Source organism: Oryx dammah, unplaced genomic scaffold (assembly GCF_014754425.2).
Source record: "Oryx dammah isolate SB20612 unplaced genomic scaffold, SCBI_Odam_1.1 HiC_scaffold_18, whole genome shotgun sequence".
Lineage (NCBI taxonomy): Eukaryota > Metazoa > Chordata > Mammalia > Artiodactyla > Bovidae > Oryx > Oryx dammah.
In genome coordinates, this window is record NW_024070202.1 from 104,703,933 (window position 1) to 104,721,144 (window position 17,212).

Consider the following 17,212-nt stretch of genomic DNA (forward strand, 5'->3'; position numbering starts at 1 on the left):
TCTGTTAAACACTTAACAAACTCAACTTAGCGTCCTCCCTTCTCTTACAAGATCTGCCCTTCCCATTCTCCCTCCTTTCCCCTCTCCAAAAAAATAAAAATAAATAAATAAATAAAATTAGACTCAAACAGAGAAGCAACATTCTCTGCCTCTTCTTCTACTGTGTATCTGGGTCAGTGACATCACCTCATTTCCCCTTATCCAAGCCAGAGCCCTGGGAGTTGGCAGTGACGTGTCCTCCTCCTTCATCTCTCGCATTCCATCAATCACCAATTCCTATCAATTCTTCTGCCTTTCCCCCCACTAAGTTCTAAAAGAATTTTGCTGGTTATACCAAGTACTTCTTTGTTTCCAAACCTATCACTGGGATTTATCATGTGGCTCTAAGTCAACAGGTTACATTAATAATTGTGAAGAGAGAGCTATACCTTTAAAAAATATATTCATTTATTTACTTACCACTGTGCTGGGTCTTCGCTGCCGCTTGGGCTTTTCTCTAGTTACAGTAAGTGGGGGCTACTCTTTTGAGATGCACAGGCCTCTCATTGCGATGACTTCTCTTGTGAAGCATGGGCTCTAGGCACGTGGACTCAGTAGCTGGGGCTCCCGGGCTCTAGAGCACAGACTCAGTTGTTGTGGCACATGGGCTTAGTTGCTCCGTGGCATGTAGGATCTTCCCAGGCCAGGGATCAAACCAGTGTCTCCGGCATTGGCAGGTGGATTCTTTACCGCTGAGCCTCCAGGGAAGCCCAGGAGAGAAGACTATCATTGTACAGTATTGGGTAAACTCTGCGGCCTTCCTATTTTTCCTCAAACATGCTAAGCAGGTTCCCGCCTTGGTGCTTTTGCTTCTGTTGTTTCTTCTTCCTGGAATGCTTTTTTCTCAGATATGCACATGTCTGTTCCCTCTCTTCCTCAGGTATCTGCTTAAATGTCCCTTTATTAAGAGCATTTCTAACCTCCCCCTATTAATTAGCAACTCCCCCACTTCTGCCCCATTACATTTCATCCCTTTTACCTACCTTGTTTTTCTTCACAGCACCACCACCACCCATCATGGTGTGATAGATATGCATATATGGAAACCATTTGTCTCTTTCCTTGGAAATTACATTTCAGGAAGCCAGGGGCCCAGTTCTGTTGTTGGACGTAGCTGGGGCTTGCTAAACATGAAATGAATGAATACATGAGTATAAGTTGACTGCAAAGAGGGAATTTCTGTTGATGAATTGTTTTCAAGTAGAGAGTACTATATAATTTTAGTTTCCTTACAGAGGCCCTTTTCTTGGCAAGATCTTTATTTGATTAAGCTTTAACTCTCTGCCAAAGAAGCCTGGGTCACTGATGGCCTCCAAAAAACAAGCCATGAGCTTCAAAGAAGAAGAAACAAGGGGAAAGGAGAGGACATGCAAGTCCACTCATTCACTGCTGGTCACTGCCAAGCATCTCCTTACCGGCGGAGACATCCAGAGTGGAAGATGGAAGCACTGACCCCTGGGAAGAGGCAGCTCCGCTATCTCATGCATGAGGCTCCCAGCCTTGTGGAAGGCGTGCAACCTCCTTGATTTATGTTATCTGCTTGATTTATGATCATTCGGCACTCCTCAAAAATAGCTCCAGGATGCAGTGTTAGTGTTTTAGTAACACACTCATTATTTTCAAATTGTGCTCCATCTCTTGAGCTAAAGACAGACTGGCATATGACAAAAGCAGGGCTGAGAATCACAACTACTAGAGTAGAATCATCTGGTCTACCCTCAGACCTGTGGGCAGGAAAGGTATTATTATCCCCATTTCAGAAACTAGAGGAACCCCGAAATTATAGCACTTACCTAAGGTAATAGAATTAGTGACCAAGGTCAAAGGTCAGATCTCCTACTGCCCAGGGCAGTGGTCGCTTGCTATTCCATGGTCCTTAGGACTCCAAAGCACCTTTATTTCTGCCACATTGCCTGTTCCTGCCATCCCGTGCACATGACTTTGGAAAACCTATTTGCCTCTATGTGGAGAGGATCCTGGTGGACCATTGTGCCTAGGGTTGCAAAGAGTTAGACACAACTGAAGCAACTTAGCACACTTAAGACAGAGGCAAACACATACTTCTTAGGTCCTTCATCATCATACTTCTAAATTAGAAAGCAAAATCTGCCAGGATTGCAAATTAAAGATTTGGGGAAGGGCCAAGGAGAGGGAGAGGCTATTGATCTTTTATTTCTCATGTTATGTGTAATGACTGATGTGTCCTGAAACTGCTAAATATACATTCAGTTCATTTCAGTCAGTTCAGTCGCTCAGTCATGTCGGACTCTTTGCAACCCCATGAATCGCAGCACGCCAGGCCTCCCTGTCCATCACCAACTTCCGAGTTCACTCAAACTCTCATCCATTGGGTCGGTGATGCCATCCAGCCATCTCATCCTCTGTTGTCCCCTTCTCCTGCCCGCAATCCCTCCCAGCATCAGAGTCTTTTCCAATGAGTCAGCTCTTTGCATGAGGTGGCCAAAGTATTGCAGTTTCAGCTTTAGCATCAGTCCTTTCAATGAACACCCAGGACTGATCTCCTTTAGGATGGACCGGTTGGATTTCCTTGTGGTCCAAGGGACTCTCAAGATACCAATAATGCCCACTGGGTCCATTGTGTTTGTTCCTCGGCATTCACTGGCATTTGTGGTGGTGCTTTACAATTTACAGAGGGCTATTGTCACAGATCTTATTTGGTCAATGACTCCAGGACACTGTGGATCACAGTGATGAAAAGCCTGTGTTTTGGAATCTCCAAAGGCACCTTCTTCCAAGCTGCCTGACTTGGGGCAAGTTACTTATTATCTCATCCATAAAAGGAACATTATAATCTCATCAATTTATTGAGAAGATTACATGGGATAATGTATAGGAGGTGCTTAGGACATGCCTGGCACATAAAAAAATGCTAGCTGTATTATTATTATCATTATTATCATTCTGGTTTCCAATATGACTTTTTGTAAGATCATTTTTAACCAATTTATTGAAAAACCTGCATCTACGACTTTATCTTTCCCCCCCACTACAACCTTCTTAGCCTGGTCTTTCTGGTCTCCTGTTCCCAGTGTAATCTCTGGCAGGTAACCTAACAGTTTCTCAGGTAACCTTCAGGTGTTCGTAAACTGTCATTTGTATATATTAACATTTGAGTCCGGTCTAGTGTCAGAAGGTCAGTCTTCTATCTGGTCTAAGTCTCCTCGCTTCCCCAGCGCAAGGGCTTCGCCCCCTACAGGACGCCTACAGGAAGAGAGAAGTGCACTTCCGCAATTTGCTCCCCTTCAGCTCTAGTACTTCCGGTTCCCCTGAGGGTTGGGGGGTGGGGTGGGGTGGGGTGGGGCGGGGCTGTGAGAAGTATGATTAAACGGGCCCTGGGATCTAGTTTACCTGGTGGCATTGCTTCTGTTGGCACCCGGTGTGTAGCAAAGCCCCCAAAGCTGCTCTGTGTCTTGCAGGGCACCTTCGTGATTCCTTTGGAAAAGCTTCTCAGTGACTGATGTCCATCCCTGTCTCCTGATGTGGGCAACACTGTCTCATCTCTATCTTCCAACTGACCTGGTCCCACTCCCTCCTCAGCCCCTAGTTTTGGTGCCCCCGCAGGGACTCTGGTGTAGTAAACACACCCTACCAGGCGAAGCTCTTGGATCTTTTCTAGGAACTGCTAGTCCTCGTTGGCATTCATGTGGCCCATGGAGAAAGCCCAGGACCCTTCCCCACCCAGACTCAGGGTGTGTAGCTTTGTCTCCACTTCCATAGGAAGCTCTAACCAGCTTCTCACCTCATTTTGGGGTCCACATGTAGGTACAATCTGCAGCATCTTCTAAACTCTGGGGCACCTATGTGCTGCTCTCCAGCTCGTTCTCTTAAGTTTCTCTTGGTTTGAGGAGATGGTGCTGGTGGTGAGAGGGGGGATGCCCCCATACAGGAAGGGAACACACAGAGCATTCTGCTGACTCTCTTCTAAGAAACCTTCCTCATCAGTCTCTGCCCCTTATCTGCTTCTATGTCTAAACTGAAGGTGGTGAACATGCAATAAGTCACAAAACCCTCATAGCAAGTTCTTAAAGTGTTAGTTGCTCAGCCATATATAACTCTTTATGACCCCGTGGACTGAAACCCTTCAGGCTTCTCTGTCCATTGAATTCTTCAGGCAAGAATACTGGAGTGGGTAACCATTCCCTTCTCCAGGGAATCTTCCCAACCCAGGGATCAAACCTGGGTCTCCTGCATTGCAGGCAGATTCTTTACCATCTGAGACACCAGGGAAGCCCAGCAAGTTCTTACTCTTCTCTTTAAAAGTGCTGTCCATTGAAATATAATGCAAACCACATAACCCAGTTTAAAATGTTCTACTAGGCCCATTGACTATGTGAAAAGAAACAATAAAATTAATTTCAATAAAAAATTACCTAATCCAGTATATTAAAAATACTATCACGTCAACAGGTAATCAGTATAGAAATTATTGTGATATCAGATGAAAACTCATCCCAGGGCTTTGACAGCTGGCTACGTATTTTGCGTGCACACAGCTCAGGTGCTTGATGGTGATTTCAAGTGCTCAGGCTGCACGTGTGGCCAGCGGCGCCCACAGAGCTTTAGAATATGAGGGGAGCAGGCACTCACCATCCACTGTTCTCAGCTTCATTGTTGTGCTCTCTGTATTGTTCTGAGGGTGCAGAACTGAGTGTTTGGTGTGACCTGTGTGATGCGTTCCAGCCAACATGTGGAAAACTGGGGCTCATAAATGCAGGTCACCTGATACCACAGTCAGTGTTTTATCTGTTTCTGCAGCATCGTGCTGCTCAAACAGAAATCGTGGTGCTTGTGCTTGAGAATCTCATGTTGAAGGGACGTGTAGCAGGGGATAACATGCCTACAGAGACATTCATGCAAGTCTCCTGAGGTCCTCGGGTGTCCTTGAAGTGCCTAGTCCCTAAAACATGGGACGTAGTCAGAGCGTCCTGAGGGGACCTGCACACCTCACTGAAGGCATCACCTTTGAAAGATTGGCAGCCGGGTCAGTGACATCTTAAGAGTTCCATCTGCATGCTGGTCTGAGCTGGAGCTGCTGAGTGAAGGAAGCCCTGCCCTCCAATGGCAAGTATTGGGTCAGCCAAAATGTTCCTTTGGGTTTTTCGGTGCAATGGTATGGACAAATCTGGAACAATCTTTTTTGGCCAACCCAGTATTTCCACAGTCCACACTGTTGGCCAAAGAAGAGCATGGCAAGTCTTTTGTGTTCACTGTTTTAAAAGGCTAAAGAAACTAGTTAGCAGCAGTGTGTCTTTAAGAAGGGGGTGCTCATGAAAAGGAATCTGTGGCCAGGCCTGAGATCAGCGTCTTCTATCTGTTCAGTTTGCCTCGTTGTTTGTGCTTAAGACTTTAAGAAACGGTAAAGCTCACTACTCCCAGAGAACTCAAAGTCTGATTGTTAAAGTAACACGTTCTCCTTGTAGAGAGGAACAAACAAAACTCCAAATGCCACTAACCCAGAAAGGCTCCCTGTTAGCAGTTGGAGTCCTTCTCCCTTGCTTCTGCATGGGTGGACATGCACGGATGCACACCTGTATACCCACAGCCTAGGGGTCATATGGAATCGACAGTTGATATTTCATATATTCCACCTGTGCCTTATTTTTCATTTAATGGTCTGTTATGAACTTTCCCCCATGTCACTGACATTCTTCAAAAGAGTAATTTTAATAGCTGAATCATATTCCATTATATTTTATTGAATGTGAAACTCCCTTCTGGGGTTTGAAGCGGCATGGAACCTGAAAATGACTGAGGAATGGAAAGGGCATGGGCAGACGGGGGCCCTTTCCCAGGCCTGATTGGCTGTGTGACCTTAATCTGCTGAAATTCCACTGTCTCCATTTTTCAAGTTTACAAAGTGAAAGAGAATCTGTATAGAGCCTGTATAGAGCCCCTGGGAGGCTAATGGGTGTGTCCTTTGTAAACTGTCCAACACAGCGCCTATGCATAGTAATATGCACAATAAATGTTCACTCCTGTTTATTTTCCCCTTTCCTGGGCCTTTCAGATTCTTTGCTATTAACCAACTCTCAGGTGCCTGCAACATGTTTCTAGAAAGCATAGCACTCTCTAAGGTGCGCGTGTGTCTTTTCTTTATATTTGTTTGTATTTATTTGCTAATTTGGCTGCACCAGCTCTTAGCTGCTAAGTGCAGGACATAGTTCCCTGACCAGTGATCAAACCCAGGCCCCCTGCATTGGGAGTGAGAAGTCTAGCCACTGGACCACCAGGGAAGTCCTGCCCCTGTGTCTAAGCTCCCATCTCCTGAGTGCATTGTGGGAATTCTCTAGGGGCACCATCTTGCCACCCTGATTTCTGTCCTCCACCTCAGAGCAGCTGTCAGTGACATGTGATCCAGAGGAAGATGTCTGTGTGCTGGTTGGAAAAGCATTTCTGGACATGAGGCAGAATGAGAAGAGAATAAGGTTTATTAGAGCAGGAGATGCTGTTAGAACAGCGGGCGGGCTCGAGGGCAAGCCAACTCCTTTTGTAGGCTAGTAGCCAATTTTTGTAGCCTCAAGAGAGAAAATTCCAACTGGAAGGGTGGCATTAGGATGATTGCTTAGGATGCTATATGTGGGCAATGGGATGGGTATGGGGTCAGGGAACTGGCCAGTTTAGATCAGGAGGCCTATGGTAACATTTGCTCTGGGGCTTGGTTTATTCCAGAAATATTTGTCCTGTGACCTCGGTATAAGGCTCCATGGAGGAGAGGTGGGAGCTTCTCTGGGGTGGCACAGAGATTGTACTGGTCTCGCTCCTGGCAAGAAGACCCACCCGTACCCCCACCCTGAGGACAGAGACCTAGGCAGCAAGCAGGTGCATCTGGTTGGCCGAGCTTCCTTCTCATCATTCCTGGCTAAGTCGGTGCTGTTGGCTTAGCAGTGTGGCAGTGGGAAGGAGGGAGTCATTCTGGAGGGTTTTTGGTTTGGGACTCTGCCTCTCTCAGTTCTAGGTTTTTCCCCTCTTTTCTCTCCAGGCACTTGCTTTAGCTGCTGATCAAGCTTTCTTTCATCAGGCGAGCACACATTTTGCAATTTGCCTTCCCTTGTCTTGACAATGGATGTGATTTGTATATGGCACCATCACATAATGTCCCTATTTATGGCAGCTCTCTAATCCGGAGGTAGGGTTGGAGAGCAGGAAGCTGCAAGCCCGTCTCTGACCCAGAAACCACTCCTTGTTTCTATAGCAGCTACCTTCCCTTATGATCTCTTCCTGACTTGGGGGCATGGGGGAGGAAAGAAAGGTCTGTTGGGATTGTAATCTGTGAGGCATCATATGGGCTTGTTAAACTTTATGAGGCTTCCCAGGTGGCGCTAGTGGTAAAGAACCCACCTGCCAATGCAGGAGACTTAAGAGACCTGAGTTCGATCCTTGGGTTGGGAAGATCTGCTGGAAGAGGAAATGGCAACCCAGTCCATAAGGAGCCCCCATGTTTCATGGCTCTTTGCGATCTGGAATCTGAACTTATTTTGATGTTTTCTTTGTGTATACGATTAAAAAAAAAAAACTATGTTGAACTGTTAAGCAAAAGTTGATGCTGGCTTTTAAAAATAAGATTGGAGGGAGAGGTTGGCTTCAAGTCACAGTGACATTTAAGTCGCATCCTCCTCACCCTGCGTTAGTCCATGGTGCATCTAGTTTTAGAGGTTGTTACAGGGTAGGGGAGGTGATATCATTGAGCAAACATCTATTGAGCACTTGCTTATGCCAGGCAATGCGCTGGGAACTGGGAAAACAAATAAACCAAGCACGACCTCAGCCCTGAGAAAGCTCTCACTGTCAGAGGAAAGGAGCCATAAGTAATTACAGTAAGATGGTGATTATCAACCAAGTGTTATAGGAGCCTCAAGCACTGGATGCCAGTGTTGGCTAAAGAAGTGCCCCAGAAGCCTCCCAGACTTTCACTTTTTTGGGAGATTTCAAGGATGCTGAGAAGCTTGCTAGGTGAGATGTGTGAGTAGCCATGTTGGCAGAGAGCTCAGTGCCATCAAGGAAAGGGAGGAATGTGCCAAGCCTTCCAGAGAACTGCAGTTTCTCATGACCGGAGCATGTGGGGGGCTTGGAGAAAGATGGAAGCACAGGGATGGGCAGAGGGCACTTTTTACGGAAACCCAAGAACTATTTTGGGCTTCCCATGTAACTTAGCCGGTAAAGAATCTGCCTGCAATGCTGGAAACCTGGGTTCGATTCCTGGGTTGGGAAGATCCCCTGGAGAAGGAAATGGCAACTCACTCCAGTACGCTTGCTTGGAGAATCCCATGGACAGAGGAGCCTGGCAGGCTACAGTCCATAGGGTTGCAAGAGTGGGAATCTTAGTGCTATCTTTCTTTCTTAAGAACTATTTTGTTTTCACATAAAAATGGTTTCTTAAATATAACTTCATTAGGATGCCAAACCAACTTACACCCTGGAAGAAAGCCATAGACAAAACCTTTCCATCATAAATACGAAGAAGACATCCAGATAGGTTCCTGGTCCAAATTTGTGAGCCACTTCTCTGTTTCAGTGTTAATTGACTAGATCACTCAAGAGTGATGGTCTTGTGCATCCTTCTTCCTTCTAGATCAGTTCAGTGCTCACTGCAAGAGCCCAGGTTTCGAGCAGCCTCTTTGGCCCCCGGCACCTCTGCTATTAGCTGCTATGGCCTCCAGCTGTTTTGGTCCCCCGAGGATAAGAAGCATCCACACTTGAGATTTGATACTTCTTATTATTAACAAACAGAAACATAAAGCCTGCACCTCAGCCTCTCCTGGTACCTGAGAGGCGCAGGAACAGATCTCAGAAGGTTGTTCCCTCTGGGTACCAAATCCTTAATTAGGGGCTCATCCCAACATGCTGCTCAGCTCTTGTATGCTCGTGTACAGCATGTGCAAGAGATGTAGTGCACGAAAAAGAGAAAACCGCTTTAATTTAGGTGACTCCACTTCTTGTATTGCTCTAGCTTTGTGTCAGGTACTATTCTAAGCAGTTTATGTGTATTATCTTATTTAATCCTCTGAATAACCCTTTGAAGTAGGTAATGTCATAACTTCCACTTAAAGATGTGGACATTGAGATCTAGGGAGAGGGACCAACTTGCTCACATTCACATAGCCAGTAGGTGGCAGAGCCCGGTTTTGAACTGGGGCAGCCTGGTTCCAAGAATCCGTGCTTCCATCCCCATCTGTTGAATCTCTGTGTGGTTTGTTGTTGTTTAGTCGCTAAGTCGTATCTGATTTTTTTTGGCCCCATGGACTGTAGCCCTGCCAGGCTCCTCTGTCCATGGGATGTCCCAGGCAAGAATACTGGAGTGGATTGCCATTTCCTTCTCCAGGGGATCTTCCTGACCCAGGGATTGAACCCACGTCTCCTGCATTGGCAGGCAGATACTTCACCACTGAGCCACCAGGAAAGCCCTCTGTGTGATTCAGTTCAGTTCAGTTCAGTCGCTCAGTTGTGTCCGACTCTTTGCGACCCCATGAATTGCAGCTCGCCAGGCCTCCCTGTCCATCACCATCTCCCAGAGTTCACTCAAATTCACGTCCATCGAGTCAGTGATGCCATCCAGCCACCTCATCCTCTGTCGTCCCCTTCTCCTCCTACCCCCAATCCCTCCCAGCATCAGAGTCTTTTCCAATGAGTCAACTCTTCGCATGAGGTGGCCAAAGTACTGGAGTTTCAGCTTTAGCATCATTCCTTCCAAAGAAATCCCAGGGCTGATCTCCTTCAGAATGGACTGGTTGGATCTGCTTGCAGTCCAAGGGACTCTCAAGAGTCTTCTCCAACACCACAGTTCAAAAGCATCAATTCTTCAGTGCTCAGCCTTCTTCACAGTCCAACTCTCACATCCATACATGACCACAGGAAAAACCATAGCCTTGACTAGATGGACCTTAGTTGACAAAGTAATGTCTCTGCTTTTGAATATGCTATCTAGGTTGGTCATAACTTTTCTTCATTACCCAGCACCAAAACCCCCTCTTCCTTTAGGGATGGATGCTCTGCAGTGATTGGTTCTAGGAATATTCCTTCTCCTGTGAATCAGCTTGTCCTGAGTTGATGCCACAGCTAACATGCTCATTGCCCACCCTTTCTCTCCACCTCTTACTTTCTAGATTGACCCCCTGGGGTAAGAACACCGAGTTCTGTCTTCACCACCATCCTCTGCCTTTCAGCTGTCGCCTTGCACCCTAAAGGGACTGATTAATTTGCAAATGCATGTCTAGCTCCCAGAGCAGCTGATGCTCTTCCACCTTTGTAGCCAAGGCAGCACCCCTGTCGCCCAGAGGTGCCCCTTGTGGCCAGCAGAGGAGGACCATGACCTTGTTGGTTTCACAGGCTCTTGACCCTGGACCATTAACACAGGGTCCACCCTCCTATCTCCTGTCTTTACTTCACACAGCAAGTTCTAACTCAGACCTACCCTCACCATTTCTGTTTTTTGAATGAGAAAAATATTCCAATCCTCATCAGTTCTTTTGTACAAGGTCTTTAAAGAGCAAATAGAGATTCATAGCCTACATATATTTGCCTTCTCTGAGTAGTGTTTATTTAAATGCAGATGTCCTGGTTTCCCGTGTAGACTTGCAAGCAATACCTTTCAATTTAAATGTTAATAGGAGTGTAAACTTCAAAATCAAAAGTTTTCCACAAGGGAGAACTGTGTCTTCTGGTTGTATTTGATGGTTCTCCTGGCCATTCTTCTTCCACCACCCTCATCATCCACCCCCCTCAGCCCACTCTTTTTCACTGTGCTGTCAGTGTTCTTTTTCTAAAAAGATTAGAATGCACCTTTGTCATTTTGAACACTAGACACTCAAACATTAGGATCGTGGAAGACAGATATTAGACTCAAGCCCAACAGGACTCCTGGGAAGATTTTTCTTTATCTCAGCCTTTCCCTACAGAGTCCAGCTCAACGTTCCAAATTCTTTCTAAGGGGATTATTCTTTGTCCGACCCTGTGCAGTATTTTTCCAAGGCTTCAGATGGATGAGTTTGGTTTTCCGCTTCCCCTTCCCTCTCCCCTTCTTTCTACAAAAAAGCAAGAAGAGATGGGGAAAGAAATAACAGTTGACCCTTGAACAACACAGGTTTGAACTCTGTGGATCCACTTATTTGCAGATATTTTGAAAGGCTACCCACTCCAGTATTCTGGCCTGGAGAAGTCCATGGACTACAGTCCATGGGATTGCAAAGAGTCAGACATGACTGAGCGACTTTCACTTCACTCTTGCTTTCAAGAGTACATGCAACAGTAATACAAGATGAGTGGTTGACTGAATCCCTGGGTGTAGAACCTTCTATTTTCTGTAAGTGTACAGAGAGCTGACTACAAGTTGTAAGCGGATTTTCCACTGTGTCGAGGGTTGGCACCTCTTAACCCCCGCATCATTCAGTGGTTAACTGTGCAAGCTGTGTAAATTCCCAGGTGCAAAGTACTGCTGTGGGCACAATGAACAATCACAAAGAATTTAAAAAGGCAATTTCTCACTCCTAAAGAAATAAAATTAACACATAGGATAACACAGATGGGATGGAATGGGGCCATCTATATGTGAGTCATTCCATAGGAAGAGTGGCCTTTGGGATTTTCTCAAATACAAATAAAAAGCAATGAAGATTTAAAGATAATGAAAATAATATCTAATGCCTTAAATACAAATATGGTGACTATAATAACCTTTCTAAGGACCTTAGGGTCCAAATTTTGTGTGAGAATGTGATATCTGGCTTCATCTTCTTTTATTTATTTTCTCTTTCCCTCATTTCCTTGTGCTGTGTGCATTTTGTAAGACCCCTAAGTATTTTGGAACAAGATCAGACTCTTACTCCATAAGTTAGAATTGATTTTATACTATAAATTTCAATGATTTTGATTCCATTATTATAAAGTGTTATTTTTGTTTCAGAGAATCCTTTTCCATAGACTCTTGTTCTTATGTCATGGAAGCAAGCTATGTTTCTTCTCTTGTCTCTTGGGGATATTTATATTGATTTAAAATTTTATTTTAAAATTTGAATATAATTTTTAAAGGTTATTTTCCATTTACAGTTATTATGAGATGTTGGCTGTATTCTTTTTGTTGTAAATACAGTGAATCCTTGAGCTTATCTACACCCAGTAATTTGTTTCCCCGCCCTCAGCCCTGCATTCCCCTCCTACCCACCCCCCACCCCCACTGATAGGCGCTAGTTTATTCTGTATGTCTGAGTCTGTCTCTTTTTGTTATATTCACTAGTTTGTTGTATTTTTTCAGATTCCACTGATAAGTGATATACGGTATTTGTTGTCCTCTTTCTGGCTTGTTTCACTTGGAGCATGATGCCCTCCACGTCCATCCATGTTGCTGCAAATGGCAGACTTTTGTAATTTTTTATGGAATACTGAATAGTATTTCATTGTGTGTGTTTGTATATACGTGTATGTATATATATGTATACACATACACACATATATCATATTTTCTTTCTCCATTCATCTGTTGATGGACACTTAGGTTGCGTCCATATCTTGGCAATTGTAAACAATGCTGCTATGAACCTTGCGCATGTATCTTTTCAAATTTAGTGATTTTGTTTTTTCAGATATATACCCAGGAGTGGAATTGCTGGGTCATAGGGTAATTCTATTTTTAGTTAGTTTTTTTTTTTTTTTTTTTTTAGAAAACTCCATGCTGTTTTGTACAGTGGCTACACCAATTTACATTCATTCCCACCAACAGTGTACAAGGATTTGCTTTTCTGTACATCCTCACCAACATTTGTTTGTGGTCTTTTGATGATGGCCATTCTGACAGGTGTGATATGATATCTCATTGTGATTTTGATTTATATTTCCAATAATAATCTTTAATTTCCCCTCCCTGCCAGATTGTTTCTTCAAGTTCTTTTTCTTCCAGCTTATAGCTTTTCTTCATATTTGGGGCTGCCTGAAAGCCCTGAGTAGGCAGTGGGCTTGTCAATGGGAAGCTTCGCTGTAGATAGTTGGAGGGACTGCTTATGCCTCCCTGCCTCCCTCCACACACACAAATAGTAATGTGTCTCGATATTTTCTCGTGTGCTGGTCATCACCAGAAAAGTCTCTCCCAGCTTCCAGGCTATAGGGCAAAGGCACAGCAGTCTGCTTCTGGGAACCAGGCAGAAGAGGTCTGGGGTCTCAAGGGTAAGCATTCAGCATTCTGTAGGTGCACAGACACTTGCTTGCCCTGTGTGCAACAACTCTCAGTTGTGCTGACCAGCCATCACCTGAGCTTATCGACTCTCAGTCCTAAGTACTCCCTCTCCACCCTGGGGGTGGGGAAAGGGGGTTATTCCTCAGAGATGAGGAGTGGCCAAGGGGAGCTCGGGTTCTCATTCCATCCCAAACAACTTGTTCGAAATCCTTGTTTTAATCTCCCTCCCCTCTGCTTGACTTGCTGATGCATAGTGATTAATGCCAGTTCCTGAGCCTTTGGGGGGTTTGGCAGGATGGCTTTTGGCTTCCCCCAACCCCTCTGCTGGCTCTGGTCTTGGCTTGTTAGGTCTGTTGAGAATTATACTGTCCCTCAGTTTTGCAGCTTCCAGACTTCTGTTGCTGCCATCTTCTTTTCTGGTTTCCCCTTCCATGTGAATTTCTGTCTTTTAAAAAAAATCTTGTAACTCTAATCCTGGCTTTATTTGGGAGGGAAAATGCTAGTTACATGTTTTCCATCTGTGATGATGATCCTGTAGGTCTTTAATTAGATTATTAATTTTATTTTCCCACACAACTCAGTAACCCAACTCATTCCTTTTTAGTTTACTGGTTTCAGACTGTTGATCAATAAATTATTTAACTTCTCTAAATCCTGTAAAATAGGAATATTTCTTGTCCTGCCTACCTTTAAGTTGTTGCTGCAGCTGCCCTGAGTTACCATGTGGGTCTGAGGGCAGAATAAACAGCTGTATGTACATGGCTCTAGCAAAATCAGGCTCACCGGGTGATAGTGAATATCCTCTCGGGTCAGTGAAAATGCTCGGGCCTGACCTCTGGTTTTCATCCTTCTTTCTAGAACAACAACTTAGCCTGACTCTCAGTTTCTGTTGACAAAGCCTTTGGGAGACAGCAGAGTGCAAATAGTCTGTGTTGGAGGCACAGCCCTCCCTGACCTGGGAACGCAGATGACTATTGTCTGTCTCAGGGCTTTTGGAAGAGGAATTATTCTCTCCATTTCTGTTTCTGCCTTTTGCTCTGTTTTCTCCTAAGTGACACACTTGGCTTTCCTCCTCTAGCAGCAGTACCTTTCCGTCTTGTAATGATTGGCATTTCCCTTTTCCTGCCCACCCCTCTTCCCCATCCCCATCCCAAGTACACATAGCTCACAGGGACCCACTATTCATTCAGCCCCCCAGGTGGCACCTTTGCTCCCTTGGGTCTGCATAGCCCAGGGGCCAGTACCCACCAACTGCGGCAGGAAGGGGCTCTGTGGCTTCTGCAGGGCTGTCCTCTCTAGTGCCACTAGAGATTCTTCCTAGAAATTCTAGGAGAGTCTTCCTAGAAACCGTCCTGTTACTGAAAAGGAAGCCAGTGGTTTCACAGGGGCATATAAGGGAAATTTCCTGAGCTGTTTAAGGGGATATAAATAAATCTCCTTTAGACTAAAAATACCCTGGTCTCTCATCTCCCACTCCCATCACCTCCTTGCCCTTGACTGCAGTGGAGAGTGGATGAGCCCCCCATGGCAGAGTATCCCACGGCCAGGAATCAGTCCCAGTGGAGTGGGGAGGGGACCTTTTTCCACCAAGGAGGCAGCCCAAAGCCGGCTGCCTGAAGTCTGTTGCGGTGACAAAGGAAGAAGGGGCAAAGGGACTAAGGCTCGTGGCCGTGGGGAGATGGAGGGGCCTGGGTGACCACAGGCAGTTGAAAGAGAAAGGGGTGTGGCCCAGCTGGCAGGAAGGTCCTCCCTTCTTTCCAGCCAGCCATGGATGCCTGAGCACGGAGCCCGCTCAGGAAGCCTGGCACGCGTTTGAATGCTGGATCTAACACGTCCTCAACAAAGTTCCTTCTGGCGTGTTTAGTGATCTGAGCAATCAGTGCAGCCTGATAATTAGGCCTCCTTGGCAGTGCACGGGAGTGACTGTAACAGGTGTGACTGCTCTCTGGCTGGGCAGGCACTCTGGGGTCAGCAGGGGTGGGAAGGACCCAGGAGAATTCAGTAGAGCAGGAACCTGCTCGTGGCTCTCCGTGAACGTCCGCCTCTGTGGCAGGGCCCTGTCAGGCCTCCTTCATCATGGGGAGGCTCACCTGCTGTTCTCCTCCCCACCCCCCAGCCAACTTCTTCCCCGGGGGTTGAGGAGGGGGCTGCCAGGGTCTCATCTTCAGTGTCAGGACCAGGGGCATGGACCACAGCCAGCTCTGGAGGTGGGGGAGGAGCAGGAGGTCTCAAGCCAGACTGTGCCCAGAATCCTCTGTTTACTCTCCCAGCCAGGAGACTGGAGTGCGAGAGAGGCACAAAGGTGCTCCCCACAGAAATGGGTGTTTGTTTCCCCGGAGATGAGGAGACCATCCGTGCTTGCTTGGATGGGGGGGCTCATGTGGTTTGCTGTCCGGTGCCCTCCTCCCCACCTCCTCATCCTTCTTCCCTTCCTTCAAGAGAAGGGAATGCCCATGGGGTCTCCAGACTACTCTGCAGTCCCCATCCCCCAGGGTAGAGGCCAGATAAATAGCTCCTGTATGGAGCCTGATTAGGGGTGTTACTCAGAAGGAAGAAAGCCAGATGATTCCAGGGAAGGAGTATGCAGCGGGTAGGGGGGCGGGGCGGGGTGGGGGCGGATACACCAGAGGGTCGGGCTGGAGCTGGGAGGAAGCTTAGCAAGATGCTGAGTGAGACTGACAGAGACTTATCAGCAGCTCTGCTGTCTCCCTTCTGCTAAAAATTCCACCTTCCCAGACCTAAATAGAAGGAAATACAAAAAAAAAAAAAAAAAAAAAGAGTGGATACATATAAACGTATAGTTGATTCACTTTGCCTACAGCAGAAACTAAGGCAGCATTCACGTGCTAAGTCACTTCACTCAGGTCAAACTCTTTTCGACCCTGTGGACTATAGCCTGCCAGGCTCCTCTGTCCATAGGATTCTCCAGGCAAAAATATTGGAGTGGAAGTCACTTCACTCAGGTCAAACTCTTTTCGACCCTGTGGACTATAGCCTGCCAGGCTCCTCTGTCCATAGGATTCTCCAGGCAAAAATATTGGAGTGGGTTTCCATGCCCTCCTCCAGGGGATCTTCCCAAGCCAGGGATCAAACCCACAGCTCATGTCTCCTACCTTGGCAGATGGGTTCTTTACCACTGAGCCATCAGGGAAGTCCTGTAAAGCAGCAATACCCCCAATAAAAACTAATTTTAAAAAATCACCTTTCCAGACAGCCCTCCTCCCCCTACATGCCAGGCTTTGTCTGGTAGGTGGCAGAGCATGGAGAGAGAAGGGCCTGATCAGGAAAGCTGAGGGGGCCTCCTCAGGGTTCAACTTGAGAGCAGGAAGCATGGTTCCCACCCTGCAACCATGGGGTGGGGCGGGGGAAGCTGAGCCCCCTGGAGTCAGGCTGGAGGATGAGGAAGTCATACAGCTTCCTCTTCACCCCTGACCTCCTGAGAGACCAGCAAATCCTGCATGGGAGGGATAGAGTCCTTGGCAAGGCCCAGACCCAGCCCAGCTCTAAGGGCCCGTTTGTCTGGTTCTCACTTCCCTGAAGGATGAGTAATGCTGGGTTAGGACCTGGGAGCTGCACAGATCTGGATTTGATGCTGTATCCTCCACTCTCTGTAGGCTTTCCGTGGGTTGCTCCATTTTCCAGATAGGGATAAAGACAATAGCTGTCTTAGAAGGTTGGGAGAGATGCTTGGGAAGAAGAGTGCTGCACCCAGCACAAAGGAGGGAATGCAGAGAAAGTGGCAGCTATTATGGTGGTGATCTCTCCTTCCACATATGGACTGGCTGTCCTCGCTGTGTCTGCACTCCAGGGTATGGTTCCTGGGGTTTCCCAGCTGGCTCAGGGGTAAAGAATCTGCCTGCAATGCAGGAGACTCAGGTTCAAGCCCTGGGTCCAGAAGATCCCCTGGAGAAGGGAGCTACCTACTCCAGTATTCTTGCCTGGAGAATCCCTGAACAGAGGAGCCTGGAGGGCTGTACAGTCCATGGGGTCACA

At 46.6% G+C, this 17,212-nt stretch overlaps 1 protein-coding gene across 1 annotated transcript in view; it reads left to right on the forward strand.

Annotated features, from left to right (window-relative positions):
* TMEM178B (transmembrane protein 178B) overlaps positions 1 to 17,212 on the forward strand; it is a 113,344-nt gene that overhangs the window by 59,739 nt on the left and 36,393 nt on the right. The gene's annotated exons all lie outside the window — the stretch shown is intronic.